Here is a 13430-nt window from a genome sequence, read left to right on the forward strand (position 1 = left end):
CATTACATGCACTTGTGTAAAAAACAACTGGATATAGCAGTTTTAAGCAATTTGGTTGAAGACAAAACATTAAGAAAAGATCTTTGGAAAGCCTGGTGTAGGAGCCAACACGAAACTAGCATTCTTGTTTCACTAGTTGATTTTTTCTACTGATCTATACAGTTAATAAGATTCATTTCTTTCTCTTCAATAACAAACATCTCACGTACTTTAAAGTAAACATATGATCACTTTCAAAAATTGATATACACTTCCGCTATGTTGAAGCTAACGTTCATCCTGGTCAAGCCTCCAGTCCTTTTATATAGTACAGGAGGGACCACCATTTCAGTTGGGCAGGGAAGTGCACAATGCGCACCCGTTTTATACTTTGCACCTATATCTTAGATAATTTTTTCCCTGTTCAAATTTTGCTCAGAAAGTTCCAGTTTTCTGCTAGGGAGGGAGGGAGGAAGAATGTGTATTTTAAAAATCTATCCAAAATTTGTAATACCTTGTCATGTGTGGCCAAAACTTGTGATACTTTGCCATATTTCACCTCTGATTGACCCCTTAATACTTTCTCTCTGGTTGGGCAAATTCCTGATCTTAAGGCTGTAACTCTTTAAAATGCCGGAGTAAACCTGTTTCTTTTTTAAACCTAAACTAAGCTGACAAATTCAGCTCAGCAGTGGAGATAAAGACTTGAGGTTTGAAATGCAGGTAGCTGTGTTTTGAAGTGATTGTTTTTGCATGACTCAACCATTCGTTGCATTGAAAAGTCAATTTGGTGACCCCTCCCCAGTACGAGAGCTGTTCAATAATGAATCTCCCCGACCCACTTCCAGTTAATCTTCTTCCAGAATGGAGTGAGGCGTGATAGTGGAGCTCAGGTTAATTCAGAGCGATCGTTAGGGTACTGACTGCGCTACGTGTTCATTAAAAGCTTTTCTTCAGACCAAATTCACACAAACCAAGAGAAACTAAATTTGACACACGTATCATATCAAAAGCCTAATAAGTGTGCTAAAGTCAATTTCTCTTGGTATACGGGAAAGTGTTAGTCTACCTAAACCCTAAAGGTTACACCGCATATTCAGGTCCCCGATGACTGCACAGCATTCAACTGGCTCGAATATCACACTTAACTTCATCCTAGCAGCTGTCGAAATGTTCAGAATTCAGAAATGAAAATAGGTATGCGGCCATTAAAGCTATAAGTTGTTGTGGTAGTGGAATTGCAGCCACCTACAAAAACCGGAAATGAGTCAGGGTAATTTTTTTTTATAAAGCCCTCGTAGCTGAGAATTAAGAAATAGGTGGGGCCATCATCAAACTGCTACAGTTATCCAACCCGGACATATTCCTGTATTTGAATTAATTATATTGTTCCTGTATTGATAATATTGTATTGAATTAGGCGGACTCCAGGAAGATTAGTGTATAAATTGTTAAGATTGTACACTAATGGAGATCTGAATAAAACAAACAAACAATTTAGGGCAATCCTTGTACATCATTATCAGTAGCGGGGGAAGACAGTGATTGTGTGACTGTTCATCACAACCAACTGTCCCCCCGGCCCCACTACAACCCCCGTTGGGAATTCAGCACGGACAGCGATGTGCCGAACATACCTGCCCCGGTCTGTGTACATCACTACGCGGCCGTTGTCTGAGTCCGCCACCAAGATGTGACCGGATGTGTCCGCACAGATGCCTTTGGGACGACTCAGGCGTCCACCACTCAGTCCCGATCCCCCGAACTTCTTCACGTAATGTCCGGTCTCGTCGTAGATGAAGATGAAGTGAGCGTTGACGTCTGACACGAAGATGTTCCCTTTCCCGTCAACGGCGACGTTCATCGGCCTCTTCATCCGCTGCGGTGAACTGACATCCCACAGGACTTTCCCATCGGGACCGAAGGCTTGCACACCACCACGGTGACTGTCAGACCATGTGACGATAACGTGATTATTGCGCAAGTCCACGGCCATTTCGCGAAGCGCCCCCCGTGGTACGTCAGGTAGGTCAAAGCTGGCTTTGAGATGGCCTTCCCTACTGATCTGTACCACGGAGTCAGAGCTTGCAGGGTACCCAATCATCAAGACCCACAGGTGGCCATCCTTGTCGATGGACACATCAGATGGCGTCTTTGATGGGTACCCTAGCCCTGGTGCACCGGATGGGAACTGGCCCAGGTAAACGCCCTCCGTGTTGTACACTTGGAGGTGCGTTTTGGACCGATCAGCCACCCATATCACGTTTTCAGGGGAGACTACAACGCCACGTGCGTGGCGCAGTTTTCCAGCCCCTGACTCGTCGCCAAAGGTGATGATCTCTGCCCGCCTACCTCCGCCAGACACTTCTGCAGACATACAAAAATGGAAGGTACTCTCATTGTCACAAGCTAGCGTTAGGAGGGTAAGACCAGTCTTTGCAGTATTCATTCGTCTAAAGTACCTGCCTGACTTGCATTGTTTAATGCCTGGATAGTAACCGGAAAAGAGAGGAGGGTAAATAGGTTAGAAAGTACAAGGTTTTATTGTAATCAGATAGAAATTGACATCAAGCTAACATTTAATCAGATTCTAGAAATATGAGGTTAAAAAATTAGATATGAAGCATTTTGTGAAAGTGAAAGTTGATGGCGAAACCAGTTTAGCCTGAATGAACTCAAAGACAAAGATGAGCTATTCTTCCACTGGTCGTGACAGAGAAGACAGACGCTATGTACAGTATTTGTATGTTCTTTGTACGGGAAAAATTCCCAAAGCTCTTTTCAACAAGCGCAAATAACAGTAGACTATGTCCTAAGGACTGCGACTATTTCCAGTAATAGAGTGCATGTTGAACGACACAGCCAGGATTCGAACTCACGACCTCTCGGTCCAGAGTGGCCGCTAACCACTAGACTACACAGCAAATTGTATGATGGCGGTTTAATAACGTATCTCTCCAAAACACGTTTAGCTTATGTAGGAGGCTGAAATATAATATGTGTGATAATACATATCTCTATAGGCACATGCCTATTTACAATTCCGAAGACGCAAGTTTGTCTTTTACAGTTGCTGGGATGGGGGGAGGGGCTAGGTGAGATAATGAAATGAGAGCAGTCAGCAATGTTTGTAATCTTGAAGACTAATGTCCACACACCTTGAGGAAGAAACCTTTCAGTTATCAGGTATTAGGATAGTAATTCTCGTTCATGACATTTGCTCTGAATTCAACTGACTCAATTGCATAGTAATCTTAAATCCTAGCACCTGTAAAAGAGAGACTACTAAAATTTCAGAATTGAAAATGTAACCTATAGAAATACATATTACAGTAATTGCAGATTTCAGCCTCCTACGAGAACGATAAGTTTGCCAGGTGAAATCTTTATGAACTACCCTCGTACTGTTGCTAAGATCAGTAAGCAATGGCAAACCTTTAGTGTCCAGGGAAGGTGGTCTGGTGGCTGGTGTGGGTCCTGCTTTTTCCACTGTCACACGGATTGGGTCAGGAGAACCCTGTCCATGGGCCCGATCAACCTGTGTTAACGATTATTAAGGTTACAGATGAAAAAGAAAAAAAATGCCTCCGCCCCTGAGGCGCAACCAAAAACATCTAGCCATACAAAATTTCAATTATCGTCGAGCCATGACCAACTAATGATCAGCGATCTTCCACTGCTAATTGAAGTTGGGAGGGACAACAAGCTTAGACTCCACCAAATGATAGACTGTGTACATTCTTTGACAATGATTGAATAGAAGATGAATACGCCTTCTTTTAGAATGCTCACTATACGCAGACATGCGTAGATACCATGTAAGTTTCATAGAACTAGACAAGAAATATGCGCATTTTTACAAATAACTACGATGTAATTGAAAAACTAGGTGAATCTTTGTACACATGTTTCATCAAGAGAGAAGAGACTCCGTAGATTTAGTTGGAATATAACACAATGCTCATTTTCTTTTACTTCAACTATGTCTTCTTTTATCTATTTCATTTAGCCCATGTTGGGCATGACTTTGCAATAAAGTTGATTGTCATTGTCATTAATTGTCAAACACTCCATTAATATTTCAGAAAAAAACCCTGGACATTTCCAACATTCATGTTGAATCATATTTCCACTATCTGAGTGTATGCTCTGAATTTTCATTCGTGTAAAAGCCTTTATAATTCATGTTAACATGTGTTGTAAACAGCGTACCTCTTTGTTCAGTTTATCAATATACTTGTTATTGTATAATGTACAAAATGATATAGAAAATAATGTCTGATGCATTTCAGTCTAAAATTAAAACAGAAGAATAATAAAATTCCAACAAACGTAGCTACCATTTTTTTTTCACGACTGAAACCGGAAACATTTTTTCCTTCGGCCTAATTTTACATAAGACTAGTCAGACAGATACTAACCATGATGACGTCAGCCGACGTCACAGCCCTCAGCACAGCAGAACTTTGCCAGACAGTGCCGCCTGGGTTGTCGGGTCCTCCAGGGGGTTTCACAGGCTACAAACAGAGCGATGAATATTGTTATATACCTTTACACGGAGAACTTTATTATACGATAATTGCACACAATACAATGTATGGCAACAAGTAATAAACATATGCATTGTACAAAATAGAGGTATGCAATAAAGGTGGTTTTATGTTCGTGGTTTCGCGGTGAGCTCTTTACAGCGAACTTAAAACCACCGCGAAAAGCCGTTCCGTTGTGTGGCTGTAGCGCTACTTTTGTTTCAAACGCGAACTCAAAACCACCACGTACACTCCATTTTCTCCGTACCGCGAATTTAAATCCCCGCGAACATTTCTGCATTTACAGTATTCTGCAGAGATCAGAGTTAACGAACTAGAGATAGGATAGATACCAGGATAGTTTAGGGACAAACACAGAACTAACCCTATACCTAAACCTTCCTTAAAGTTGATTCTTACATGTACCTCAAGCTCACAGAATGTACGTTTTGTTTACATATACAGCCCTTTGCAAAAATTAGGTTCGAGGAACTGGTGCAACCTTAAATGGTGACGGGCGACCTTGCTTTTGACTTAAGTTGCCCTTGGGGTGTCTCGAATCCTGTCTTAAACCGTAAAACTTGAAGGTAAAAACACGGGTAGTTCTGTATGACTCCTTTATGAATATGAGACTGTGTTATGCTGCATTGGTGAGCAACTATAATTTCATAAAAGACTAGTCAGACAGCTACTCACCATGATGACGTCAGCCGACGTCACAGTTCTCAGCACAGCAGAACTTTTCCAGACAGTGCCGCCTGGGGTGTAGGGCCCTCCAGGGCTTTTCACCGGCTACAAACAAACAGATGAATATTATTACTCCGGGGAGGAGGTGTGACCTCCTTCTGGGAGTATTGGGAATGTATTTGTTTGCGCGTTCGCAGCTATAACTCACGATCCCGTCGTCGCATTGGTGTGTAACTTGGCATATCGTTTGCCTGGTTCGGCGTGGTGATGCACAATAGCTTTGTTACACCATAACTACTTTAAACGTCAATCCAATATCGTAATTGCACCCCTATAATTAATGCTATGTCCCACTGCCCTGCCAAAGGGACCATGTTATAATCCGTTATGCATGACTGGAATACTTCAGGCAGATACGGGGTATAAATCTTCCTTACTTGCTATGATCGTATAGTCACTGTTACATTGAAAAATAGACAACGTGCATCACCACACGCAACCTATCAAACGATATACCAAGTTACATACCAATGCGGCAACGGGAATTGTGAGTTTTAGCTGCGAACATGTGTAGAGAGACCTCCAGTCTGTGTATTAAGTATGCCTTGTCCACTCGCAACTCGCTTACAGTATGTGCGCACGGGACGGACGATGCACTTTTACGCACAGTGTGAAAATGGGAAATCTCTGGACCTTCAAACTTACCACACTTGTAGTTTATAATACGGAGGCTGTGACAATGTAAAAAGTTTACGCAGGGGATGAAAGATTGTTGAGAAATATCTCTCAGAAAAGTGTGCGCGCCAGTGTCACTTCCGGGTGGTTAGATCCGGTGACCTTTGACCTTCGTGAAATGTTACGATAATATAAATCAGCCTTTTTTATTGCAAATAGCTTGATAGCTATAGATCAGGCCGGCCTGCAATAAGTTGTGGAAAGAGGATTTACTGCATATTTGTGATTTCTGATACATCTTAGTTGTAAGGCTGAATGGTTCGTTGATAATTGAAAAGGGGCCATCTAGATCTAACTTTGTGACTTTTCCCGGAATTTCTAGATCCCATCTATGTCATGCTGTAAAAACATACTTTTCAGCAGGTTGACCACTCCTGTATTGAAAGAAAAAGATAAACAAACACTTTTTCTTTACTTGCTCTAAAACACTACTTGGACTGTGCAGAAATGCAAAGTTTGTGTGGGTCAATACTTGTACATACTATAAATACTTCACGGAGAATTGTGTCCTACGGACTCTTGTTCCGTTTGACAACATGCGACACCCCGTACAAGTCAAACATTGGAGGTAGAATTTGCTTCTGAACATGACGTCTTTCCCTCGTTAATAATTACCTTTGTCAAGAAGGTTATGTTTAAGTCAGCGTCTGTCTGTGTGTCTGTTTGGTGGTCGCCAAGATCTCTCGAGAATTGATGGATTGATCTGTTTCAAATTTGGTGTGAGATACAACAATCATTATATGATATGTCACCCGAAAAGGTTAACACTATTTGACGAAGATATGAGATCGTGGAACTCAAGCACAAGCTCATCTCCTTCTGCCCTGAAATGCAACATTGAGAAGACTTTTAAAAACTCTTTTAAACGTTGACAGCTTTGCAAAAAAAGATTTTGTAAGATGTTGAAAGAAGTACGCTCACAATCACATACATATAGATAACGTTACCATTCTGATATATTCATTTGTCAATTTTTTATGCAAGAAACCTGTTGTAAGATGTTCAAAGAATAAAACTTACAGAGCCACATGCGCAGAGCTATGTATAGGCAACATATTCCATTGTAATGTCTTTGTTTTTGTCAACCAAGCTAATCAAACTAATGCAAGATAGTTTTTGTAAGATTGTAATAGAAGTAAACATACAGAGTCCAATACATATAGGCAACCTATGTCATTCTGATATCTTCATTTTTGTCAATCTTTCATGCAAGAAATTTTTATAAGGTGTTCAAAGAATTAAACTTACATAGTCACATACACATAATGCCTTTATTTTTCTCAGTCTTTCATGCAAGAAAAATTTTGTAACATGTTCATGTAAACTTACAGAGTCATGGTGCGGCGGTTGGGAGGCGGTGTGCACCAGAACCCCGTGCACAAGTACAGTGATCATCAGCGTTACCATGACAACGAATGCCATGGTGATGAGGATGATGACAACACCTCGGCCTTGGCAATGTTGTTCCCAGAATGAAGGCCTTTCTCTAGCGTCGTCTACGAGACAAAGACAAAATGCAGCGTTATTTTTAAGCCTTTTTCGCGGCAATTAAAGGCCATGTACATTTGATCATATGGATGACATCCGCGCGCGCATTAAATTTTGTCCGTTTCCCAAAAATGTTTTCAGTCATACTGTAAATCGTCAAAAGCAGATGCAAAATTAGAAAATATATGCTATAAATTGGAAAAAAAATATTTCGGAAAACGAATACTAATGTCGTAGAATGCCAAAATCAATGCCAAAGTCAACGACGAATGTGTAAAAGAAGGAAAATGAAGAATCTATTATTCGGCATATCACTCTCTGTGTTAAGTTTATGCTTCCTGACAACGTAGATTTCACGATGAAGGCAACTTTTTTTAGCCAAATCTTTTTTATTCGCACGCTCGCATCAGTTTTGCGGTCCACGGTGAATGTCATCCATGTAATCAAATCAACATGGCCTTACATGTTAATGTTGAGAGAATTGTTAGGCAATATAAACAACTGAAATATACAGTAATAAAGACTGTAAACAATGGGACATTCTTCATATAAACAAGGCATTGAAGTGGGTAAAAAACAGACATATGGTCTATAAGATTCTTTTGAGTCTGTTAAGATTCGGCAGCCCTCTAGGAAGCCAGCCTCATTATAGCAGCTTGCTTAGGATATGACTGAGATGTCTTGAGGGGTTCAAAACGTTATCGGCACAATGTGCACTGCTGACCAATGCCGCTGTGTGGAAACAGACCTAAATAGGTTGCAAACTTGGGTTATCTGGATTAGCGTCAGTGTAAATAGGCTATATGATGCTATCGTTTATGTCTCGCCTTTTCTATAGTATGTATGGTGACCGAGCGAAATATCAAGTCTAGGAGTTTGTCATAGGAATCGATCGAGTAGGCATGTCACCATACATACCTCGGGGGTGGGACATTAACCTTTATTCTACTGTCCTACCTGGAGGCTGATTCGGGCTGCCCGGTTGATTTCCGACAGCTGACCCGTCGGTGGGTCTTCCTGGCCTTGGAGAAGAGGGGACAGACGGGGCGCTGCGAGCATCTTGGTTCAGAGGTGATCCGAGACGCATTCCGAACGCGTCCCCATCCTCGTACACGTGTGTGGCGGGCGCCGCGGGTTGGGCCCCGGCGGTAAATCTTACTGGCCTCGGGGTGGAGGGGACAGGCGGGGCGCTGCGATCATCTCGGTTCAGAGGGGGTCCGAGACGCATCCCGAACGCGTCACCATCCTCGTACACGTGTGTGTCGGGCGCCACGGGTTGGGCCCCAGTCATGATTCTTGCTGGCCTTGGAGCTGGGGCAGGCGGGACGCTGCGAGCATCTCGCCTCCCGCGCCTTTCTCCATCGTACACGTGTGTGTCGGGCGCCGCGGGTTGGGCCCCAGTCATGGTTCTTGCTGGCCTTGGAGCTGGGACAGGCGGGACGCTGCGAGCATCTCGCCTCCCGCGCCTTTCTCCATCGTACACATGTGTGTCGGGCGCCACTGGTTGGGCCCCAGTCATGGTTCTTGCTGGCCTTGGAGCTGGGACAGGCGGGACGCTGCGAGCATCTCGCCTCCCGCGCCTTTCTCCATCGTACACATGTGTGTCGGGCGCCACTGGTTGGGCCCCAGTCATGGTTCTTGCTGGCCTTGGAGCTGGGACAGGCGGGGCGCTGCGAGCATCTCGCCTCCCGCGCCTTTCTCCATCGTACACATGTGTGTCGGGCGCCACTGGTTGGGCCCCAGTCATGGTTCTTGCTGGCCTTGGAGCTGGGACAGGCGGGACGCTGCGAGCATCTCGCCTCCCGCGCCTTTCTCCATCGTACACATGTGTGTCGGGCGCCACTGGTTGGGCCCCAGTCATGGTTCTTGCTGGCCTTGGAGCTGGGACAGGCGGGGCGCTGCGAGCATCTCGCCTCCCGCGCCTTTCTCCATCGTACACATGTGTGTCGGGCGCCACTGGTTGGGCCCCAGTCATGGTTCTTGCTGGCCTTGGAGCTGGGACAGGCGGGGCGCTGCGAGCATCTCGCCTCCCGCGCCTTTCTCCATCGTACACATGTGTGTCGGGCGCCACAGGCTGGGCCCCAGTCATGATTCTGGCTGGCCTTGGAGCTGGGGCAGGCGGGACGCTGCGAGCATCTCGCCTCCCGCGCCTTTCTCCATCGTACACGTGTGTGTCGGGCGCCGCGGGTTGGCCCCCAGTCATGGTTCTTGCTGGCCTTGGAGCTGGGACAGGCGGGGCGCTGCGAGCATCTCGCCTCCCGCGCCTTTCTCCATCGTACACATGTGTGTCGGGCGCCACTGGTTGGGCCCCAGTCATGGTTCTTGCTGGCCTTGGAGCTTGGACAGGCGGGGCGCTGCGAGCATCTCGCCTCCCGCGCCTTTCTCCATCGTACACATGTGTGTCGGGCGCCACTGGTTGGGCCCCAGTCATGGTTCTTGCTGGCCTTGGAGCTGGGACAGGCGGGGCGCTGCGAGCATCTCGCCTCCCGCGCCTTTCTCCATCGTACACATGTGTGTCGGGCGCCACTGGTTGGGCCCCAGTCATGGTTCTTGCTGGCCTTGGAGCTGGGACAGGCGGGGCGCTGCGAGCATCTCGCCTCCCGCGCCTTTCTCCATCGTACACATGTGTGTCGGGCGCCACTGGTTGGGCCCCAGTCATGGTTCTTGCTGGCCTTGGAGCTGGGACAGGCGGGGCGCTGCGAGCATCTCGCCTCCCGCGCCTTTCTCCATCGTACACATGTGTGTCGGGCGCCACTGGTTGGGCCCCAGTCATGGTTCTTGCTGGCCTTGGAGCTGGGGCAGGCGGGACGCTGCGAGCATCTCGCCTCCCGCGCCTTTCTCCATCGTACACGTGTGTGTCGGGCGCCGCGGGTTGGCCCCCAGTCATGGTTCTTGCTGGCCTTGGAGCTGGGACAGGCGGGGCGCTGCGAGCATCTCGCCTCCCGCGCCTTTCTCCATCGTACACATGTGTGTCGGGCGCCACTGGTTGGGCCCCAGTCATGGTTCTTGCTGGCCTTGGAGCTGGGACAGGCGGGGCGCTGCGAGCATCTCGCCTCCCGCGCCTTTCTCCATCGTACACATGTGTGTCGGGCGCCACTGGTTGGGCCCCAGTCATGGTTCTTGCTGGCCTTGGAGCTGGGACAGGCGGGGCGCTGCGAGCATCTCGCCTCCCGCGCCTTTCTCCATCGTACACATGTGTGTCGGGCGCCACTGGTTGGGCCCCAGTCATGGTTCTTGCTGGCCTTGGAGCTGGGACAGGCGGGGCGCTGCGAGCATCTCGCCTCCCGCGCCTTTCTCCATCGTACACATGTGTGTCGGGCGCCACTGGTTGGGCCCCAGTCATGGTTCTTGCTGGCCTTGGAGCTGGGACAGGCGGGGCGCTGCGAGCATCTCGCCTCCCGCGCCTTTCTCCATCGTACACATGTGTGTCGGGCGCCACTGGTTGGGCCCCAGTCATGGTTCTTGCTGGCCTTGGAGCTGGGACAGGCGGGGCGCTGCGAGCATCTCGCCTCCCGCGCCTTTCTCCATCGTACACATGTGTGTCGGGCGCCACTGGTTGGGCCCCAGTCATGGTTCTTGCTGGCCTTGGAGCTGGGGCAGGCGGGACGCTGCGAGCATCTCGCCTCCCGCGCCTTTCTCCATCGTACACGTGTGTGTCGGGCGCCGCGGGTTGGCCCCCAGTCATGGTTCTTGCTGGCCTTGGAGCTGGGGCAGGCGGGACGCTGCGAGCATCTCGCCTCCCGCGCCTTTCTCCATCGTACACGTGTGTGGCGGCCGCCACGGGTTGGCCCCCAGTCATGGTTCTTGCTGGCCTTGGAGCTGGGGCAGGCGGGACGCTGCGAGCATCTCGCCTCCCGCGCCTTTCTCCATCGTACACATGTGTGTCGGGCGCCGCGGGTTGGGCCCCAGTCATGGTTCTTGCTGGCCTTGGAGCTGGGGCAGGCGGGGCGCTGCGAGCATCTCGCCTCCCGCGCCTTTCTCCATCGTACACATGTGTGGCGGCCGCCACGGGTTGGCCCCCAGTCATGGTTCTTGCTGGCCTTGGAGCTGGGGCAGGCGGGACGCTGCGAGCGTCTCGCATCCCGCGCCTTTCTCCATCGTACACGTGTGTGGCGGCCGCCACAGGTTGGGCGTCGGCGGTGGAGGGGACAGGCAGGGCGCTGCGAGCGGGTGCGGTCGGAGCCGGCACCGTCTGGACCGGTTGTCTTTCCCCATCAGGTTGCTGTCGAACTTGAGCTGGATCATCTGCTGATGGACAGAGCTTTTTGTTATAAAGGAATTTGAAGCTACTATATTAGATATAGTCACATTGTTTAAAGAAGCCTTACTTAGAACAGTGTTAAATAAACTTGTATAGAGCTTTGATATAACTATATTAAAGGTAGTAACATAGTTGACAAAAATCGTCATATAGATCATTTTTATTTACTAATAGTAAAATAGTATAATACTATAATTTTCATCCAAAAAACTACAAAGCCTTCCCTGAATTTAAAGGTAAATTTGAAATTATAATGCAAACTCGAAATGCGGACATGGGTCACTAGAATTTAGATCACTTAGTGATTTGTGTACATTTTTACTTGTGTCTGAAAAATATATTTGAATTAATGCCCCACACAATATTACACATGCCATATATGTATGTCGATGATTCTCTTAAACCCTGGAATTAAATCAGTTTATACGTCTTTGACATTTAGTTCAACCAATCCCTAAACCAAGCCTTTTCAATACAAACGTCTCCGAATGATGTTTCTCATGAATACAATTTACTATGTATTTATTCCACGCAAGCTGTGGCGAAGCCATATTGCACTACAGGGCTCGAAATTAATTTCGGAAATAGGTACACTGGTGCACCCAACCTTATAATTGAAAATTTAGGTGCACAGAAAGAATTTGGGGTACACAACATAAGATAAAGTAGAATGTAAGCAAAATGCGATCACAAACCCTTCTGCCTCTTTTAAATCCAAAATCCCATTGCTAACTTCAAAATTTGAAACACGTAATACATCAAACAAAGTAGAACAAGGTTATATCGCTTTTTCTAACACTTTTAAGTATTTAAGTTTTTACACATTTCAAGAATACACAGTCAAACATTAGGTGAACAGTTCCAATTTTGGGTGCACTCAAGTCAACATGCACCCAGGATTTCGAGCCATGCACTACCACTCGCTACGAGTATTATGTTTTAACTCAATTGAGGAGGTTGCTTTAATTCTTATGCTGGAAACTCGTCCCTTATGCTCCTTCTGGAATTCTGTGAGTGAGAGAAAGAAACGTATTCAAATGCCTTTTAGGATTGTCCATATTCAATCACATTTCGGGATAGTGTTAGAACATGATTCTATAAAAAAATAGGGCAAAACATGAATTAATCTCATGTCATTTATTGGTTATCTTACTACCCCTCCCCCATTGAAAATCGCATAATTTGCCTGCCTAAATGTATATTCACTTACGTAAAAATTCAAGTTTCCTTAGCTTTCAATCCACTTTTGTATAATTATATAGAATGTATAAATATATATATAACTATCATAGCACATTTTATCTTTAAGTTAATGTTATTGAGAAGGCTTATAATTGAACCTGTCCTTCCTTTTGCCCGCTATATTACCAAATATCATTAGGGTCATCCACATCTGCTCGAGTTAAGCTGCTCACACACACACACACACACACACACACACACACACACACACACACACACACACACACACACACACACACACACACACACAAAACACACACATTAATACATGCATTTATACACACACACACACACACAAACAAACAAACAAACAAAAACACACATTAATACATGCATTTATACACACACACACACACACACACACAAACACACACACATTAATACATACATTTATACACACACACACGCACACACACACACACATATACACACACACAAATGCACAGGCCTCAAAAAATCTTATTTGTGACTGTGAAACTCAATGCAAGTTGAAACTTTTTACAAAAAAG

Source organism: Branchiostoma lanceolatum, chromosome 9 (genome assembly GCF_035083965.1).
Source record: "Branchiostoma lanceolatum isolate klBraLanc5 chromosome 9, klBraLanc5.hap2, whole genome shotgun sequence".
In the NCBI taxonomy this organism is placed as follows: domain Eukaryota; kingdom Metazoa; phylum Chordata; class Leptocardii; order Amphioxiformes; family Branchiostomatidae; genus Branchiostoma; species Branchiostoma lanceolatum.